The sequence below is a fragment of the Dipodomys merriami genome, unplaced genomic scaffold (assembly GCF_024711535.1).
Source record: "Dipodomys merriami isolate MVZ:Mamm:240054 unplaced genomic scaffold, mDipMer1.0.p SCAF_403, whole genome shotgun sequence".
Taxonomy (NCBI): Eukaryota; Metazoa; Chordata; class Mammalia; order Rodentia; family Heteromyidae; genus Dipodomys; species Dipodomys merriami.
In genome coordinates, this window is record NW_027205638.1 from 789,278 (window position 1) to 805,067 (window position 15,790).

At 39.2% G+C, this 15,790-nt stretch overlaps 1 protein-coding gene across 1 annotated transcript in view; it reads right to left on the reverse strand.

Moving 5' to 3' along the window:
• The window catches only part of LOC138806659 (zinc finger protein 658B-like), a 267,776-nt gene that overhangs the window by 69,570 nt on the left and 182,416 nt on the right, over positions 1–15,790 (reverse strand). The gene's annotated exons all lie outside the window — the stretch shown is intronic.

Genomic DNA, 15,790 nt, shown 5'->3' on the forward strand with positions numbered 1-15,790 from the left:
GAGCCTTGAATTTAGAGCCTGGACACTATTCCTGGGTTCATTTTGCTCAAGGATGGTGCTCTATGACCAAAACAGTGGTTTTCTGGTGGGTTATTGGAGATAAGAGTGTCTTGGACTTTCCTGTCTGTGCTGGCTTTGAACTGAGATCCTCAGAATTCAGCCTCCTGAGTAGCTAGGATTATTAGGCATGAGCCACCAGTACCCATCTTATTTTTGTATTTTCTAACTTACACTAGAACCTGCACCAAGAACATGCATTTTAGTATCAGCTAATTGTGCTTAATCATCATTTTATTGAGAGTAAGAAATTAATGGAATGTCTAAGCCTGCTCAATATGATAGCCATTAGTGAATCATACATAGTTATTAGACATGTAAAAATGTGGTTAGTACACAGGACTAATAGTACACAGTTGGCTGCAGTTAGGTCCAGGTGAGATAGAGGAGCACAAACATACTATGTATTAGAGAAGAGCCCTGGCAACTTTCCTATTCTAATGTCAAGACAAAGGCTGGTTCAATCCCTTGTTCTCTCTTATGGGAACCTGGTACACTAGGTGTGGGATAGAGACCTGAGAGGTAGGGGGAACAGATTCTGAACCAGATTAGAAACTTGCAGTAAGGAGTGAGTGAATTGTGGCACTAGCACAGTCTGGCAGTCTGGAGGACTGGATGGAAATTATTTGGAGGGTATTTTTGTAATGTAAAAATATGTGGACCAAGTTGTAATATGAGGAAAGAGACTGCAAAATGATGCAGTATCCTGTACTCCTACTGTCTGTCACTCACTCATCCCCTAAGGTCTGGGGTCTGATCCCTCCATAATCCCAGCAAAAGAGAGACTATGACAGTGGTCTGTCAAGTGATCCACTCAGGATCAATTGGTGATTGTAATAGTGGGATGGAAGGCATTGTCTTGAGCAGTCTCCAGTACAGGTGTGGAGGCACCCAACTAGAGCTAATCCTAGTTATCAGCCCAAGTGGGCAGGTTAGATGGGGAGAGCAAACAGGAGCTGGTGCTGCCCTGCTCCCCAAGTAGGTATGTAGATGGGGAAGGACTGTAGGAGCATGTCTCATGGTGACTCTGCCCACTGTGTCTGGATCACAATGATCCCACAATGCATACCTGTTTCTAGCTGACAAATAAGATACAAGAATCGAGGCCACACCCACATTCTGTACTGCCTAGAACCACTGCCATTTCCCTCTATTGGCTCATACCACTACCAGCTGGTGAAGGAAGTAAAGGTGCTGTGGTGACTGAGTGAATTTCAGAGATCCTGTAGGAAGTTTGTGATTGCAAGAATAGAGGTGATTTCAGGAAGCCTGGGAATATGGCCCCTCCACCTTCCCCATCCCAGTGCGTGAATATCTAACCGAGCCAGACACGCATGAACAATAAAATTTTCTTTAGGCAAGAAACTACAGAAAGAGTATCTGGAGAGGAATTGTCCTGGTGGACCCACTGAAACCAACAAAAAGAAAACTGAAAACAGAGGTAACCTCAAAACATGCACTACTGGGGACTGTAAATCAACCAAGGATGAGACCAAAGACCATATAGGCCCAGAATCTCCCTCTGGTTCCTTTTCTGCTAGTGTCCTTTCCTCTGACACTGGAATCACTAACAATATGTCAGAAGTCCTATTCACCCCAAGAGAGTAACAAAAAGATAAACAAAGGTAATAGGAGAGCAGGCATGGCTGGAGAGAAAGCTAGAGACCATGAAAGAATTAATGACCAAATTAAGGCAGAGGACTTGAAGTTGGAGAGGTCCAAGAGGAAAGACAAGGTTCAACAGATGAACCTACTGAGAGATGAGAAAGAGCAATGGGTGTGATAAGTGTTTGACCTAGAGACAAACATGGTAGAACTTCAAAGGCAGTTGGCAGAGCTGCCCTCCCAGCAGCAGTCTGCAGGACCACCTCAGACTAATCTACAGCTGCCAGCCAGGATCTATTAGTTGCAGAAGTAGCAAGAGAAATGGGAGAAGCAGTGTTACAGTCAAAGGCAGGAAAACTAGAGCCTCAGTCTCCAGAATCTTTAGCAGCAGGAGTGGCTGTGTTAACTGGAACAGCAGGGAAAGGCCTGGGATCTGCATGAGCTCTTCAAGACAATGGGAAGTTTACACATACATGAGGCATGGGATGCACAATTTTGCATAACCTAGAGATCAAAAAGCAGCTGGGCCAGCTGCAGGATGCCTCCCACAGGCTAAGAAAGAGAAGGAAGAGCTCTCTAGTGTGCTGCACCCAGAGCTGCAGGTGAAGGAAGAAGCTGGACCAGCAAGAGGAGAAGTTAGAAGAATGGAAAAAGATGGCCGAGTTAAGGAGCCAAGTGGCTCAGAATCTCAGGAGCTTCATGAACAGCTGCAGGAGCTCAGAGCTACCTGTGAACAGCACAGGGCCTACAATTTGCAGCTGACCTTAAAGAATGAGGCCTTGCTGCAACACCTGCAGAAGCAGACCCAGCTTCTGGACAAAGTTGGAGGACCAAGAAGGTCCATCAAATATTACACAACACTTTTGATGTGACTTAAAATCACCAGACAGAAGCAGGAGCAGCTATGGGCCCCAGCTGAGCTTTCTGGCTTTCACTAGAGAAGGAGTGAGCAAAAAGAAAAGAGGGTGACTCTACTTGTGACTGTCCTAGAGGACAGACAACCCAAAGACCAGGTGGGATTTTTATATTTATCCATTGATGAATTAAAGAAGGTGAAGCTCAGCCAGCAGCTGCAGGAGCAACAGACCTACTGTGGATGCCTGGCCAATCTAGTAGAGATTGCTAGTAGAGAATCTAGTAGAGAAAGCTGAAGCAATAGGGTTTCTTCTCCAGGAGTTGAAGCCATGAGATAGGAAGCAGGACCCACAAGTGCCCAAGAAGACCCTGAAATTCTACTTCATCCACAAGCTGCCTGGAAAAGGTGGGCTACCAGATGCAAGGTGATAAACTCCAACATGGATGCAGCCAGCTGTCAAAACCTCTCAGCACCATTGAAGAATCCCTACATTTCTATAAAGAACAGAATGAAGTACTGGATGAGCTATATCAGAAGAAAGATGAGTGTGTCAACCAGCTCTTCCAGGAGGAGAGGGAGAAGAAGAAGGAGCTGCAGGAGCTGCTATTGCTCCTTGCAGATGAAGGTACCTGAGTTTCAGGACAAGATGCTGGCAGTCATCCAGACCCCTGCTGATGAGAGCCCCTCAGACCTATCAGGCTTCAGGAAGAGGGAAGTTATGAAGGAGCAACAAGATTTTGAAGAGTTAAAGCTTGAAAACTATGTGGAGCCTGCCCAAGGAGAGGCTGGGGTACCTTGGTATCTCAAGGACCCCTACTACAGAGCAGATTGTGCTACAACAGCTTGCTTTTCAAGCACCTACCTGAGTTTACAGGCTTGGGCAATAATGGCTGCAGGACCGAGGCAAGTGACAACTTGGAGATCATTTTTGCATGAAGGCCTGGAGGCGTCCAGCTGGGGAATGGGGCACTTGTCCTCTAACTTACTTTGTTGCATGAGGACTAGGTGGCATTCTCTCAGGCCTAATTATAATGGATGAGAGAGGGGAGGAACCAACCATACCAGAGGCTTCTGGGAGGTGGCCCAAATTCTAGAGACATTTAACAGTCCATTCATTACCAGGAAAGGGGCTCAGGTGTAGGTTTCCACAAAGTGTAAATTCTTTACAAAGGAAGTTGGAGAGTGATGGCACGGTTTTATATTACTATACTATGGTAATAATAGAAAATGTTTGATGTCACAGTTTAATAATAGTGTATTTTAATTTCATAACATTACATTTTTAAAAATTGTATGCAATATTTTGATATTACTGTATTGTATACATTATATCAATCATTTCATGTTGTATGTTGTATGTCACTAGCGTCACTTGGGTTTTTGAAAATGTAAAGAATGCTGAGCTGGGCAATAGTGAATTTTCTTTTTGTATGTTAAAAAGTTACAAAGGCAATAGTGAGATGAAAAAATAATAAAAACCACGGAAAACAAGAAAACATTAATGCTGAAATCCTGGAACAAAGCAAAGATGTGAGATGACCAATTGGAACTCTAACACAATTGGAGTACAGACACATGGATTACAGAAATGTAATCCAAAAATAAGAATATAGAATTATGAAATATCTATAGATATGCATATCTTAATAATTTTCCCGTGAAACCTACTGAAGTGATATATGTTGAATATTATTTTTGAACTAAAAAAATAAAATTCCTACTAATATGTTACTTAGTCTTTGTAAAGTGGATTAGATTCTGCAGGTGTAATGATATACCTTTCACTCAGGTAATAAATTGAAAATTCAGAAATAGGCATTCAGAATTTAAATAAAAAAGTAATTACACAAATTGATCCAAATGCCAAATGTATCATGTCTTAGATTTTCTGTGTATTAACTTAAAATCACATTCTTTATGAAGCAGAATAAATAGCTGAACTAACATTAATGTCTCTAAAGTATTTTCTTAATTAAAAAATTCCTCCAAGAAAAAGGTTAGTATAAAAATTATCTTTGAGCATACTCTACAACTCATAGCTTTTATGAAATTTTAATGAATTACTTTAAAATGTCCTTCATTTTTGAAATCAGTTCAGAATTCTTGCATAAATTAAAATTGGGGAACTACATTACCAATAGAAAATGAATACAGTATTTTTTTTTGAAATTAGAAGTCCAATGAGAATAAAAAGATTGAAATGGCTCAAGTGGTGAAGCACCAGACAAGCGGGAGGCATGACAATTTACAAATAAAAAGACTTGGATGATCATCTAATAACTCCACAATGAGAGATCAGCTAAGTTTCAAAACCACAAGATACAAAGTCACCTACATTCTGGTGGAAAAGTAATTAATGCATAGAACGAAAATAAAAGATACAAAAAGGTAAGAAAAAAAATGGTTTTCCAATCCTGTACAAATTTAACTTTCACCTAATCAAAATAAACAACGCTTGTCACTGTCTAAGGAAATTGTAAGAGGCATTTCCAAGAAAGAGGAAGTTAAAGGTGTGGTTGCCAGGATGGAAATTCCAACTCCAAAAGATATGTAAATCAACTTCCCTAAATGAGAACTCAGGTACACACCCTTTTCTAGGCCCACCTCCCTGAATCAGAGGACCTATTCCTCCTCTTTTTGTGAAAGGGACCTTTCTTTACACTTTTTTTTTTTTTTTACCACCTCCCCATTGCTGCCACGTTATATAGAGAAGTCTCTGGGCTGGGTTGTGGTGTTTCTTTTTTCTTTTTTTTATTGTGAACATACTGTACAGAGGGGTTACAATTACATGGGCAAGATAATGAGTACATTTCCTATCAAGCATTGTAGCCTCCTCCTTTGTTTCTCCTTCCCATCCCTTCCCAGCCTCCCCCACCCCCTCACCCAATCCCCCCCCCCAAAGTTGTAAAGTTCATTTTCAACATGACAACTTGTACTTCTCATTGCTGCAATGGGTCCACCTGTATCCTTATTTAAACGACTTGTTTTCCCCTTTCCCTCCACAAATTATACCGACATAAATACAGTGAAAGCAGGGGTTATATTGTGGGGGAGGGACATACAAAGCAACAAAGAAATAATCTTATAAATGCATTAGAAACAAATGCATGAAAGAAAAAAAAACCCTTTAAATACATATCTTAGGGTTCATTTTCCTAACATCACCTTATCTGACCTTTTCTGCTTGACTCATACATATACTAGATATTGCAAATAAGGGAAACCTTGGGACCTATGTTTCTTTGGGCTTGACTTACTTCACTTAATATAATTTTTTCCAAGTCTTTCCATTTCCTAACAAATGCAGCAATGGTGTTTCTTTATCTTGACAATGGCAGTGTGCGAATGTGGTTAAGAGTTCCCTTCTCTGGAGATACCCCATTGGCTATTTCCAATTTCCTGTCAGACCCTTTATCTCCAATGATAAACCATTATTAGTGAAGATTCTATACATTGGGAACTCTATAGCAGAGAACCTTTCTCAAATGAAGCAAACAATTAATGCTGTACTAATCTGAATTTCATTGCACAGTAATCCCATTTTGTTATGAATTTTGGAGGTAACATATAATAAAATATAAAATGTAAAAAAATGAAGATAAGATAAAGTAGCAACAATGCAACAAGAGATAAAAAAATATTTAAAAATTGCTATAAAAATAAACCCATGCAAAAATGAGTCCCCAGTGACTGCTTTTAACCATGAAAGAAGGTGGAGCTCAGAATAACAGAAAAAACAAAACAAAACAAAACAGAACAAAAAAACATTTAATTCAGTGGGCATTGTTGTTTTCCCAGTAATCCTTGCTCTCAGCAGGCTGAGCTCTGAGGATGGCAGTTCATAGCCAGTTCATATAGGAAAGTCCAAAAGACTCATCTTCAATTAACCACCAAAGTGGAGCTGTGGTCCAAGTAGTAGGAGAAAAAAAAGCAAACAACAACAACAACAACAACAAGCCCTCACGAATAGTGCTCATGCCCTAAGTTCAAGCCCCAGGTACATTTGAGAACAAATAAGCAGTACTGGTTTCAGTGACACAAAGTTCTAGAACAGACTTTTGATTACTAGATCCTGTTATCCATCCTGGGAAGAAAAAAACAGAAACACCTCTATACTAGACCATTGAGGTGTTAAACTTTCTATTAGATTGGATTCTTTAAGTTTCAGTACTAATTCCTAAAAATAAAATAAATTGGAACATGTAGAGAAATAGCTGGTAATAATGGAGAAGAAAAAAATGCATGGTTGAACACTAAGGATGAAGGAATGGCTTTAGAAAAAGTAAGTCATAATTTTGGGGGGTAAAAATGAAGAGGACATTAATTCAGGCTAAGCGATTAATAATAACAATGGCAAAGCTGAATTTACCCATTAGGGATACTGAGTGGTTAACAATAGCCAACAATTGTGACAATACAACAGTTTGCTGTCCAGTTGTGATGGTTCTTTGTTGGTGTCTGTCTTTCACTGTATGTACCCAATTATTGTACATTCATCCCCGCTGTCATTACCATATGAAGATAAAAAATAATGCTTAGCCAGCACCAGTGGTGCACCCCTGTAATCCTAGCTACTCAGGAAACAGATCTGAGGATCTCGGTTCACACCCGGCCTGGGCAGGAAAGTCGTAGACACTCATCTCCAATAAACCACTAGAAAACTGGAAGTGGTGCTGTGGCTCAAATGGTAGAGGGCTCGCCTTGAGCTGAAGAGCTGAAGTTTCCCTCAGACGCAGAGTTCCACAGCACTAATGACAAAAATTTAGAAAAAAGAAAAATTTAAAAAAAGATTGTTTGAGAGTCAATGCCTGAGTGTCAATGATGCAAACATAGTGTTAGGCTACTATTTCACTGCTGGCAATTCAGATAGGGGATTATGCTTTCAAACCTAATAAATCAACAGCACCACAAATGTATCAACAAAACCACAAATGGGAAAGGTTATGCCAGGGACACTACAGAACGTATAACCCTAAAGAGAATATTCTGATAGGATAAAATTTATAGCGAATTGAATATTAATAATGTGGTCTTGAAATCCAATGTGTATATATATGTATATGCATATATATATATATCTGTATTTATGTCTATGATAATTTATTAAATCATTCTCAAAAACGGCATTGAGTTATTAAATTATATATCAGAATACCACATCATTTTATAATAAAAAGGCATAAATGATATTTAAAATAATGATAAGAGAAATAGCGTGGAAGAAGAACTCAGGGACAGATCCTCTACCCTGAGTTCAAGTCCAGCACTGACAGACAAACAACAAGAACAACAACATCGCAAAGATGAGTAAGTATGGAAAATAGAGGAGAGGAAGTGATCTCCAAGCCTAGGATCTTTGTTGACTCATAGTCAGGTGATCATCGACAGTCAGGTGATTACTGGTCTGATTGGGGCAGGTGATGGAAAAGCTGGGAGGGGCTGGTCTGTGGGCAGACTTAACCCTGATCACAACTCAAGCAAGAGATAATTCTTGCCATCTCAGCTTTGTGCAAAGTGTGAATCGGAAGATCTCAGTCCAGGAGATCCTAAGAATAAACACAAGTTTCTATTCCAAAAACAAAAGCAAACTCAGAGAGGACAAGGCTTAAGTGGTAAAATACCAGCCCAGCATCAGGCCTGACAAATTTCGAATAAAAAAAGTGTAGGATGATCACCTGTTAAAAAATATGAACTCAGATACTTTTGAAGACCCACAAGATACAGTGGATGATGCCAGTAATGTGGCCTACAGTCTTGTGGAAAAGTAATAAACGCATAGTTCCATTATAAAACATACATAGAAGTAAAAAAACAAAACAAAACAAAATAAAACAAACACAATAAACTTTTCCAATCCTGGACAAACCTAAGTTGCACCTAACACAAATAACCTAACCAAATTGTAAGAAGCCTGTCCTTGAAAGAGGAAGTGAAAGGTGTGGTTGACTGGATGTAAATTCCAACACCTATTGATATGTAAATCAGCTTCCCTAAGCAACCAATCAGAGACACTTCCTTTCCTGGGCCCACCCTCTTTCAGTATAAATAGAGTGGAAGTCTGAGACTCAGGCATTGCTGAAGATCCTACATCAGCATGACGGAGGCCGTTTGGAGCTTGGATACTCCAGGTGAGGATTAGAGTGGGAGAATCCACTCCTCTTTGAATTCTTCTCTCCTTGGTTTGGTGGTGGTGGTAGTGGTGTTGTTTTGTCGGTTGTGGGGATTGAACCCAGTGGTAGGGCAGTGTTGCTGGGCCACTTTGTGCTCAAGACTGGGCATTGTCCCTGGGACACTTTGTGGTCAAGGCTAGTGCTTTACCACTTGAGCCACAGCCCACTTCTGATTTTGGAGTGGTTAATTGGAGATAAGAGTCTGTGTCAGGGGGACTTTTGTGGCCGAGTCGGATTCAAAGCTTGATCCTTGGATCTCAACCTCTTGAGTAGCTAGGCTTCTAGGGGTGAGCCACCAGCACCTCATTCGATTCTAGGAATGATGGACCCCAACACTGCCCAGGCCTTCCAGAAGGAACTGAGCTGTGCCATCTGTATGAATACTTTCATAGAGCCAGTCACCCTAGAGTGCGGGCACAGTTTTTGTCGACCTTGTCTCTGCCTCTGCTGGGAAGAGACTCAGACTCCAGCCAGGTGCCCTGTGTGCAGGGGACCCTGCCAGCAGAGAGACCTCAAAACCAATGTGGTTCTGAGGAGCCTGGTGGCCATTGCCAGAAAAGCCAGCCTCAGGCATTTTCTGAGCTCTGAGGAATACATGTGTGGGACACACAGGGAGACCAAGCAGATGTTCTGTGAGGTAGACAGGGCCCTGCTCTGTAGGAGCTGCTCCCAGTCTCAGGAGCACAGGGCTCACAAACACCATCCCATAGAAAGGGCTGCTGAGGAGCAGAGGGAGATGATTTCAAAGCAGATGCATGCTGTATGGGAAAAGACTCAAGAAAACCAGCACAATTTACAGGAGAAGAGGAGACTCATCAACCGATGGATTTGGTATGTGAAGCTATTCCAAGGCATGGCTAAGGATGTTTTTAGAGTGCTGTTTTTAGAGCTGGGTGTCCAGGAGGAGGAAAGACACCATTCCCAGCTACTGATCAATGAAGGAAGAGCCATGTTACTGCAACTCAGAGAAAGGGAAACCCAAATGCTTCAGAAGAAGCATCAGCTCAGGAAAATGTATCAGGAGCTGATTGAAACATACCAGAAGCCAGATGTGGAACTGCTTCAGGATGTAGAGTTGACCCTACAAAGCTGTGAGTCAGTCTTGTTCTTCCTGCCTCTTCCTCTGAGGCCAGAGCTCAGTGCCCCTCCCATTCCTGGACTGATAGAGAGGCTCAGCCAGTACCGGGTGGAGATTGCCTTCAATGAAGCTGTGGGGAATCAAGATCATGGTAGCAATGTTAGACATGGCCATCTTGATGCAGTTTTGAATTCTGAAGAGTCCCTCCACTTTACTGCTTTTGGACACCACGTCTTCAGCTCTGGGAAACATTACTGGGAGATTAGAGTGGATGACTCTTTCACCTGGGCCCTGGGAGTTGTTAGGGATTCTGCCATAGGGAGCAACCTCTCTGAATCTGAGGACCTTCTCCTCCTTTTGTTTGTGAAAGAGAACACACTTTACACCCTTTTTACCACCTCCCCATTGCTGCCTCACTATGTAGAGAAGCCTCTGGACCGGGTTGGTGTGTTTCTTGATCTTGACCACGGCAGTGTGAGTTTTTGGAATGTGACTAAGAGTTCCCTTATCTGGAGATACCCCACTGGCTCTCTCCAATTTCCTGTCAGGCCCCTTTTTTCCCAGTGGTAGCCCGGTGACCTAAGTGAAGAGACTCTCTATGTGTTGGGAACTCTATGGCAGAGAACCTTTCTCAAATGAGGCAAACCACTAATACTGTACTAATTTGAATTTCTTAGTGCAGTAATCCCATTTGTTCATGAAATATGTTGGTAACAATAAAATGTAAACTGTAAAAACCAATATTAAATGAAGATAAGATAAAGTAGCAACAATGCAACAAGAGAGCAAATAAATATTTTAAAATTGCTATAAAAATAAACCCATGCAAAACTGAGTCCCCAGTGACTGCTTTTCACCCTGAAAGGAGTTGTAGTTCAGAATAACAACAAAAAACAACACTTAAAGCAGTGGGCACTGTTGTTTTACCAGTAATCCTTACTACTCAGCAGGCTGAGTTCTGAGGATAATGCATAGCCAGGATGAACAGAAAAATCCAAGCGACTCTTATCTCCAATTAACCACCAAAGTAGAGCTGTGGTCACATGGTAGAAGAAAAAAATTCCCACAAGAATAGGGCTCATGTCCTAAGTTCAAGCCCCAGGAACAGTTAGAATAAAAAAGCAGTACTAGTTTCAGTGACACAAAGTTCTAGAGCAGCCTTTTTTAAATAGTTCCTGTTATCCATCCTTGGAGGAAAAAAACAAACACCTCTCTCCTAGAGCATTGAGGTGTTTACACTTTCTATTAGATTGGATTCTTTAAATTTTAGTATCAATTCCTAAACAAAGGGAAAAAAACATATACTCAGAGAAAGAGCTGGTAATAATGGAGAAGACTGAAAATGCATGGTTGAACACTAAAGCTGAAGGCATGTCTTTAAATAGAAGAAGTAAGTCATCATTTTGTGGGCTACAAATGAACAGAATACTATGGTAGGCTAAGAGATTCACAATAATAACTATGGCAAAGCTTAATTTATATATTAGGCATACTGAGAGGTTAACAAGAGCCACCAATTGTAACAATATAACAGGATGCTGTGCAGGTGTGATGGCTCTTTTTGGGATAATTAATTATAGTTCTTGCATCCCCTGTGACATTATCATATGGAGTGAAAAAATGCTTACTTTTGGGGCTGGGAAGGTGGCTCAGTGGTAGAGCGCTTGCCTCTCATGCATGAGGCCCTGGGTTTCGATTCCTCAGCACCATAGAAGCAGAAAAAAAGCCGGAAGTGTTGCTATGGCTCAAGTGGTATCATGCTAGCCTTGAGCTGAAGAGCTGAGGGACAGCGCCCAGGCCCAGAGTTCAGGCCCCACGACCATACCCACCTCTAAAAAAAAGCTTAATTTTGTTTCCCTGTCACTCTGGATGCTTAATTGTTGTGTGTTCATCCCTTCTGTAATTATCTTATTGATGTGAAAAAACTATTAACTTGAGATTCAATGATATGAATGTAGTGTTAGACTGCTACTTCCCTGTTGGCAATTGAGATATAGGAGCATTTGCTTTCAAAGCTCATGGTTCAACAAACAAGAACAGAAAAACGTTCAAGATTGATTCATAGTAATAAATCCTGGAATGTGAAAGCTTATGTCATCAATAGTACAGAACTTACTACCCTAAAAATAATATTCTAGCTAATTTTCTAAAGTTTATAGTGAATAGAGTATTAACAATGTGCTCTTATAAAACACACACACACATACATGAGCATTAGTAGGTTCTCTTATCAGTTTATCATATATATTAATTTACCATTTTATTTTAATATAAGCTTCATCATATATGGTGTTTATTAGCCTTTTGCTCCAACATAAAGCTCAGGGACAGTGCATAGATCCTTAGTTTAAGCCCCTGGACTATTTCAGGAAAAATTTAAAGTGGATAAGTCACAATAGAAAATAGACTTGGAGGAAGTAACCTCAGATCCAAGGATCCTTTTCTGACTCACAGTTAGGTTAAGACAGTCAGTTGATTACTTGGTTCAGGCTGGTGAAGGAGATGGGTGTAGGGGGTAGGTTCCCTGCAGACTTAACAATGATCACATCTCATTCAGTAGCTGGTCAAGTTGGCATATGTCTGTCATCTCAGCAATGTACAAAGCTTTGATAGGAAGAACTCAGTCGAGGAAAGCCTAAGCATAAACACAAGATCATATTCCAAAAATAAGCTAAAAAATGGTATGTTGTATACAGTTCTGGTAGTGCACTGTTGAATTCATACCATTTGCTTAAACTCTACAAACCAACTTACGTAACACTAAATTAATCTTTATAACAATGCAATGATGTTGGTCCAGTTTTTCAATTTAGAAAACCATAGGCAGGTGTTAATAAACATAAGGTGGTGCTGAGGTGCTGAGTTTATTAGAAGAATGTTTGTGTGGTATGTTTCACTGTATAAATGTGAGTATAAAGAATTCAGTGCAGTCTTTGTTTATCTTCCCACACATGATTTTTAGGGTGACCTCATCTTCCTATTATGGATTAAAAGTAGTATTTATGACTTTGACCACTATTGGTAGTTTTTGAATGTTGTACTGTGCACTATTGTTTTATTTTTCTCTCATTTCTGGAAAAAAAGATAAATTACTTGCTGTAATTATGCTGTATTTCCCTGGCTTATACATTAAAATTGCTATGGTTTATTTCTGTGATATCTATGTTACATTCTGACATCATTTTGATATTTTATCTAATCATACAAACATATACTATTCTATCTGTCTGTAATAATATCTTTGCATTAGTAATTAGTAATATCCTGGATACTGTGTTGTTCATTTCAGAACTTCATGATTATTTTTACTACTGGCATAATTAATGCTATTGACAAAAGAACTCAATAAATTAGATGTAGTCAAAATTTTCTACCTTATATATCTAGAAGCACCAACAAAACTACTTTATTATTGCTTGTGTTATAAATTTGTGGCATATATTGTTATAGATCTATAGTTTATTTTTTATTATATTTTATTTATCTATTCACTATTTTTTGTTTAACTAATTAATTTATTTTATTTGCTAGTTTTTAAAATATTTTATTTGAATAGTTGAAGAAAGGAGTTGCCATTCATTAAAGTAGTTTGTGAATACAATGCATCTTGATCACTTTAATCCCTTTATAACATTTCCACTCATCTCTCCAACTGCTTATTCTCTGATTTTTCTTAATTTTGTAGGATATGCATTGAATTTTTTTTACTTGCTCCTTCTTTCTACCAATTTGCTATATTCTATGTCTACTTTCATGGTAGAACACTTTAATTTTATGCCTAGCAGAAGAGAGACTGTGCAACTCCCAAATTGTAGAACATTTATTATTTTTACCTATGGTGGTTAAAGATTATCTAGTATTCCATTTAAAAATCATTTTATGTGTAATTGAAAAATGTTATATTTGTCAAATTAATTCTATAAAATTTAGAGATTCTTTGTATTTTGAAAGTATATTCAATCATCATCACTTTGGAATATTCTCAAATATTCATTATTCACAAAGAAATCTCATACCTGTCTGCAGCTATTCTGAATTCTCCTTAGACTTCCATCCCCAAAGAAACTAATGTTATGCCTGATTTTGATAATTCAAATATTTCATGAAAATCAAATCATTTTATGTGTTATTTTGTGTCTGGTTCTTTCCATCAAGCCTGTTGCAGTGTTTCCACTAATATCAATTCTCCCTTTATCTTTTTTACTTGATAATTGGCTATTTCATGAGTGTAACATATTTTGTGATCTGTTTTCCTATTGGTCAGCCTGAAATTTTTTTTCAGTTCTTTGGCTGTCATAGATAATATTGCTGTGATGGTACATGAGTTTTGAACTTAAGTGTATAAAAAATATAGACAAAGTTTCTAGGCTGTACAAAGTTTCTAGGCTGTTTGGTATTTCTGTAACTAACTTTGTGAGGAACTTTTACACTAATTTCCAAGATGAATGTGCTATTTTACAATGTATGAGAGCTTTGATTTCTTGTCAAACCTACTAATGCACATCTTTTACCCATTCTGGTGAGTATGAAATGACATCTCATTTCTATTTTTAAGTGAGTTTACAGGTGCTAATGCTATTAACCTCCTTTTGTCTGTTTGCACATTGTTCGATTAAGAAATTTCAAGTCAAATTCTTTGTCCATTACTTGAGTTACTGATCCATTTTTTTCCTTGTTCTCCAATCCTTTTCTTTTGGAATAGGAATGTTTACACCATGTTATTGTATATTGAAGATCTGGTGCTCCTCATCCTCTCTGTCATCCTCTTCCTCTTCTTCTTCCTCTTCTTTCTCCTCATTGTTCCTCTTTCTATACTTCGTTTTTCTCTTCTTCCTTTTCTTCCTTCCTCTTACTCCACCTCTTTGTGTCCTCTTCTTCTTCTTCTCTTCCTCCATTCCTCTTCTTCATTGGACCAAGGCTTCATACTGTGCTAGTAAGCACTCTACCACTGAATACTGGACCATCCTAGTTTGTTTTTCACATAGAGTCTAGTGCTTTTACTTAGGCTTCCCTAGAATTGTGATCCTCCTGTCTTCACTCTGAGTAGCTTTAATTGAAAGCATGTGCCTTTATAGTTGGCATATAATTGGTTTTGTTTGTTTAAAAAATATTTACTTTTTTTTGTTGGTCATGGGGCCTGAACTCGGCCTGGGCATGGTCCCTCAGCATTTCAGCTCAAGCTATCACTCTACCACTTGAGCAACAGTGCCCACTTCTAGCTTTTTCTGCTTATGTGGTGCTAAGGAATTGAACCCAGGGCCTCATGCATGCAAGGCAAGTACTCTACCATTGAGCCACCTTTCCAGCCCTATTTTGCTTTATTTTCATGGTAACTCTCAGCTAAGAATTTTCTTTGAGTCTATGTGGACATTTGAACCTGGAATTTTGAATGACGTTGGAAGTCAAAGCTACAAAGAGTTTTGGAGAGAGGCAATGAATTCTGTTAGCTCCCCTATTATGCTAGTGTCAGAAAATGAATGTAGGCCTTTTGGAGACAAAAGTGGAAGGTTTTTGGATAAGGAGATGTGTTTGGGTGCTGGATTCAAATGAAATGGTTAAGTCATATTGTCACTTTGATTGGATTGAAAAATATGCAGGAGAGCAATAACATACACAACTAGGTGTATGGTGGACTGATTTCCCAGAGAAGTTTAGCTAAAGTGGAAAAACACATGCTGATTGTGCACTATCCTGAAGTCTGAGAATGTAGAATCAAAGGAGAGAAAATGAGAAACACACTTGTCTCAGGAGTTCTCTCTCTGCTTCCAAATCACCATAATGTGTTACAAGATCAACTAAAACTCTGAACCATGAAGGAACATAGCCTTTGCTTCTTTTTTCTTTTTTTTAATGTGCATTCTTAATTTTTTTATTGTGAAAATACTATACAGAGTGGTTAAAATTACATGGGCAAGATAATGAGTACATTTCTTATCAAGCATTTTAGCCTCCTCCTTTGTTTCCCCTTTACATCCCTTCCCATCCCGAATCCTCTCCCCCTTCCCCCTTTCCCCAAAGTTGTAA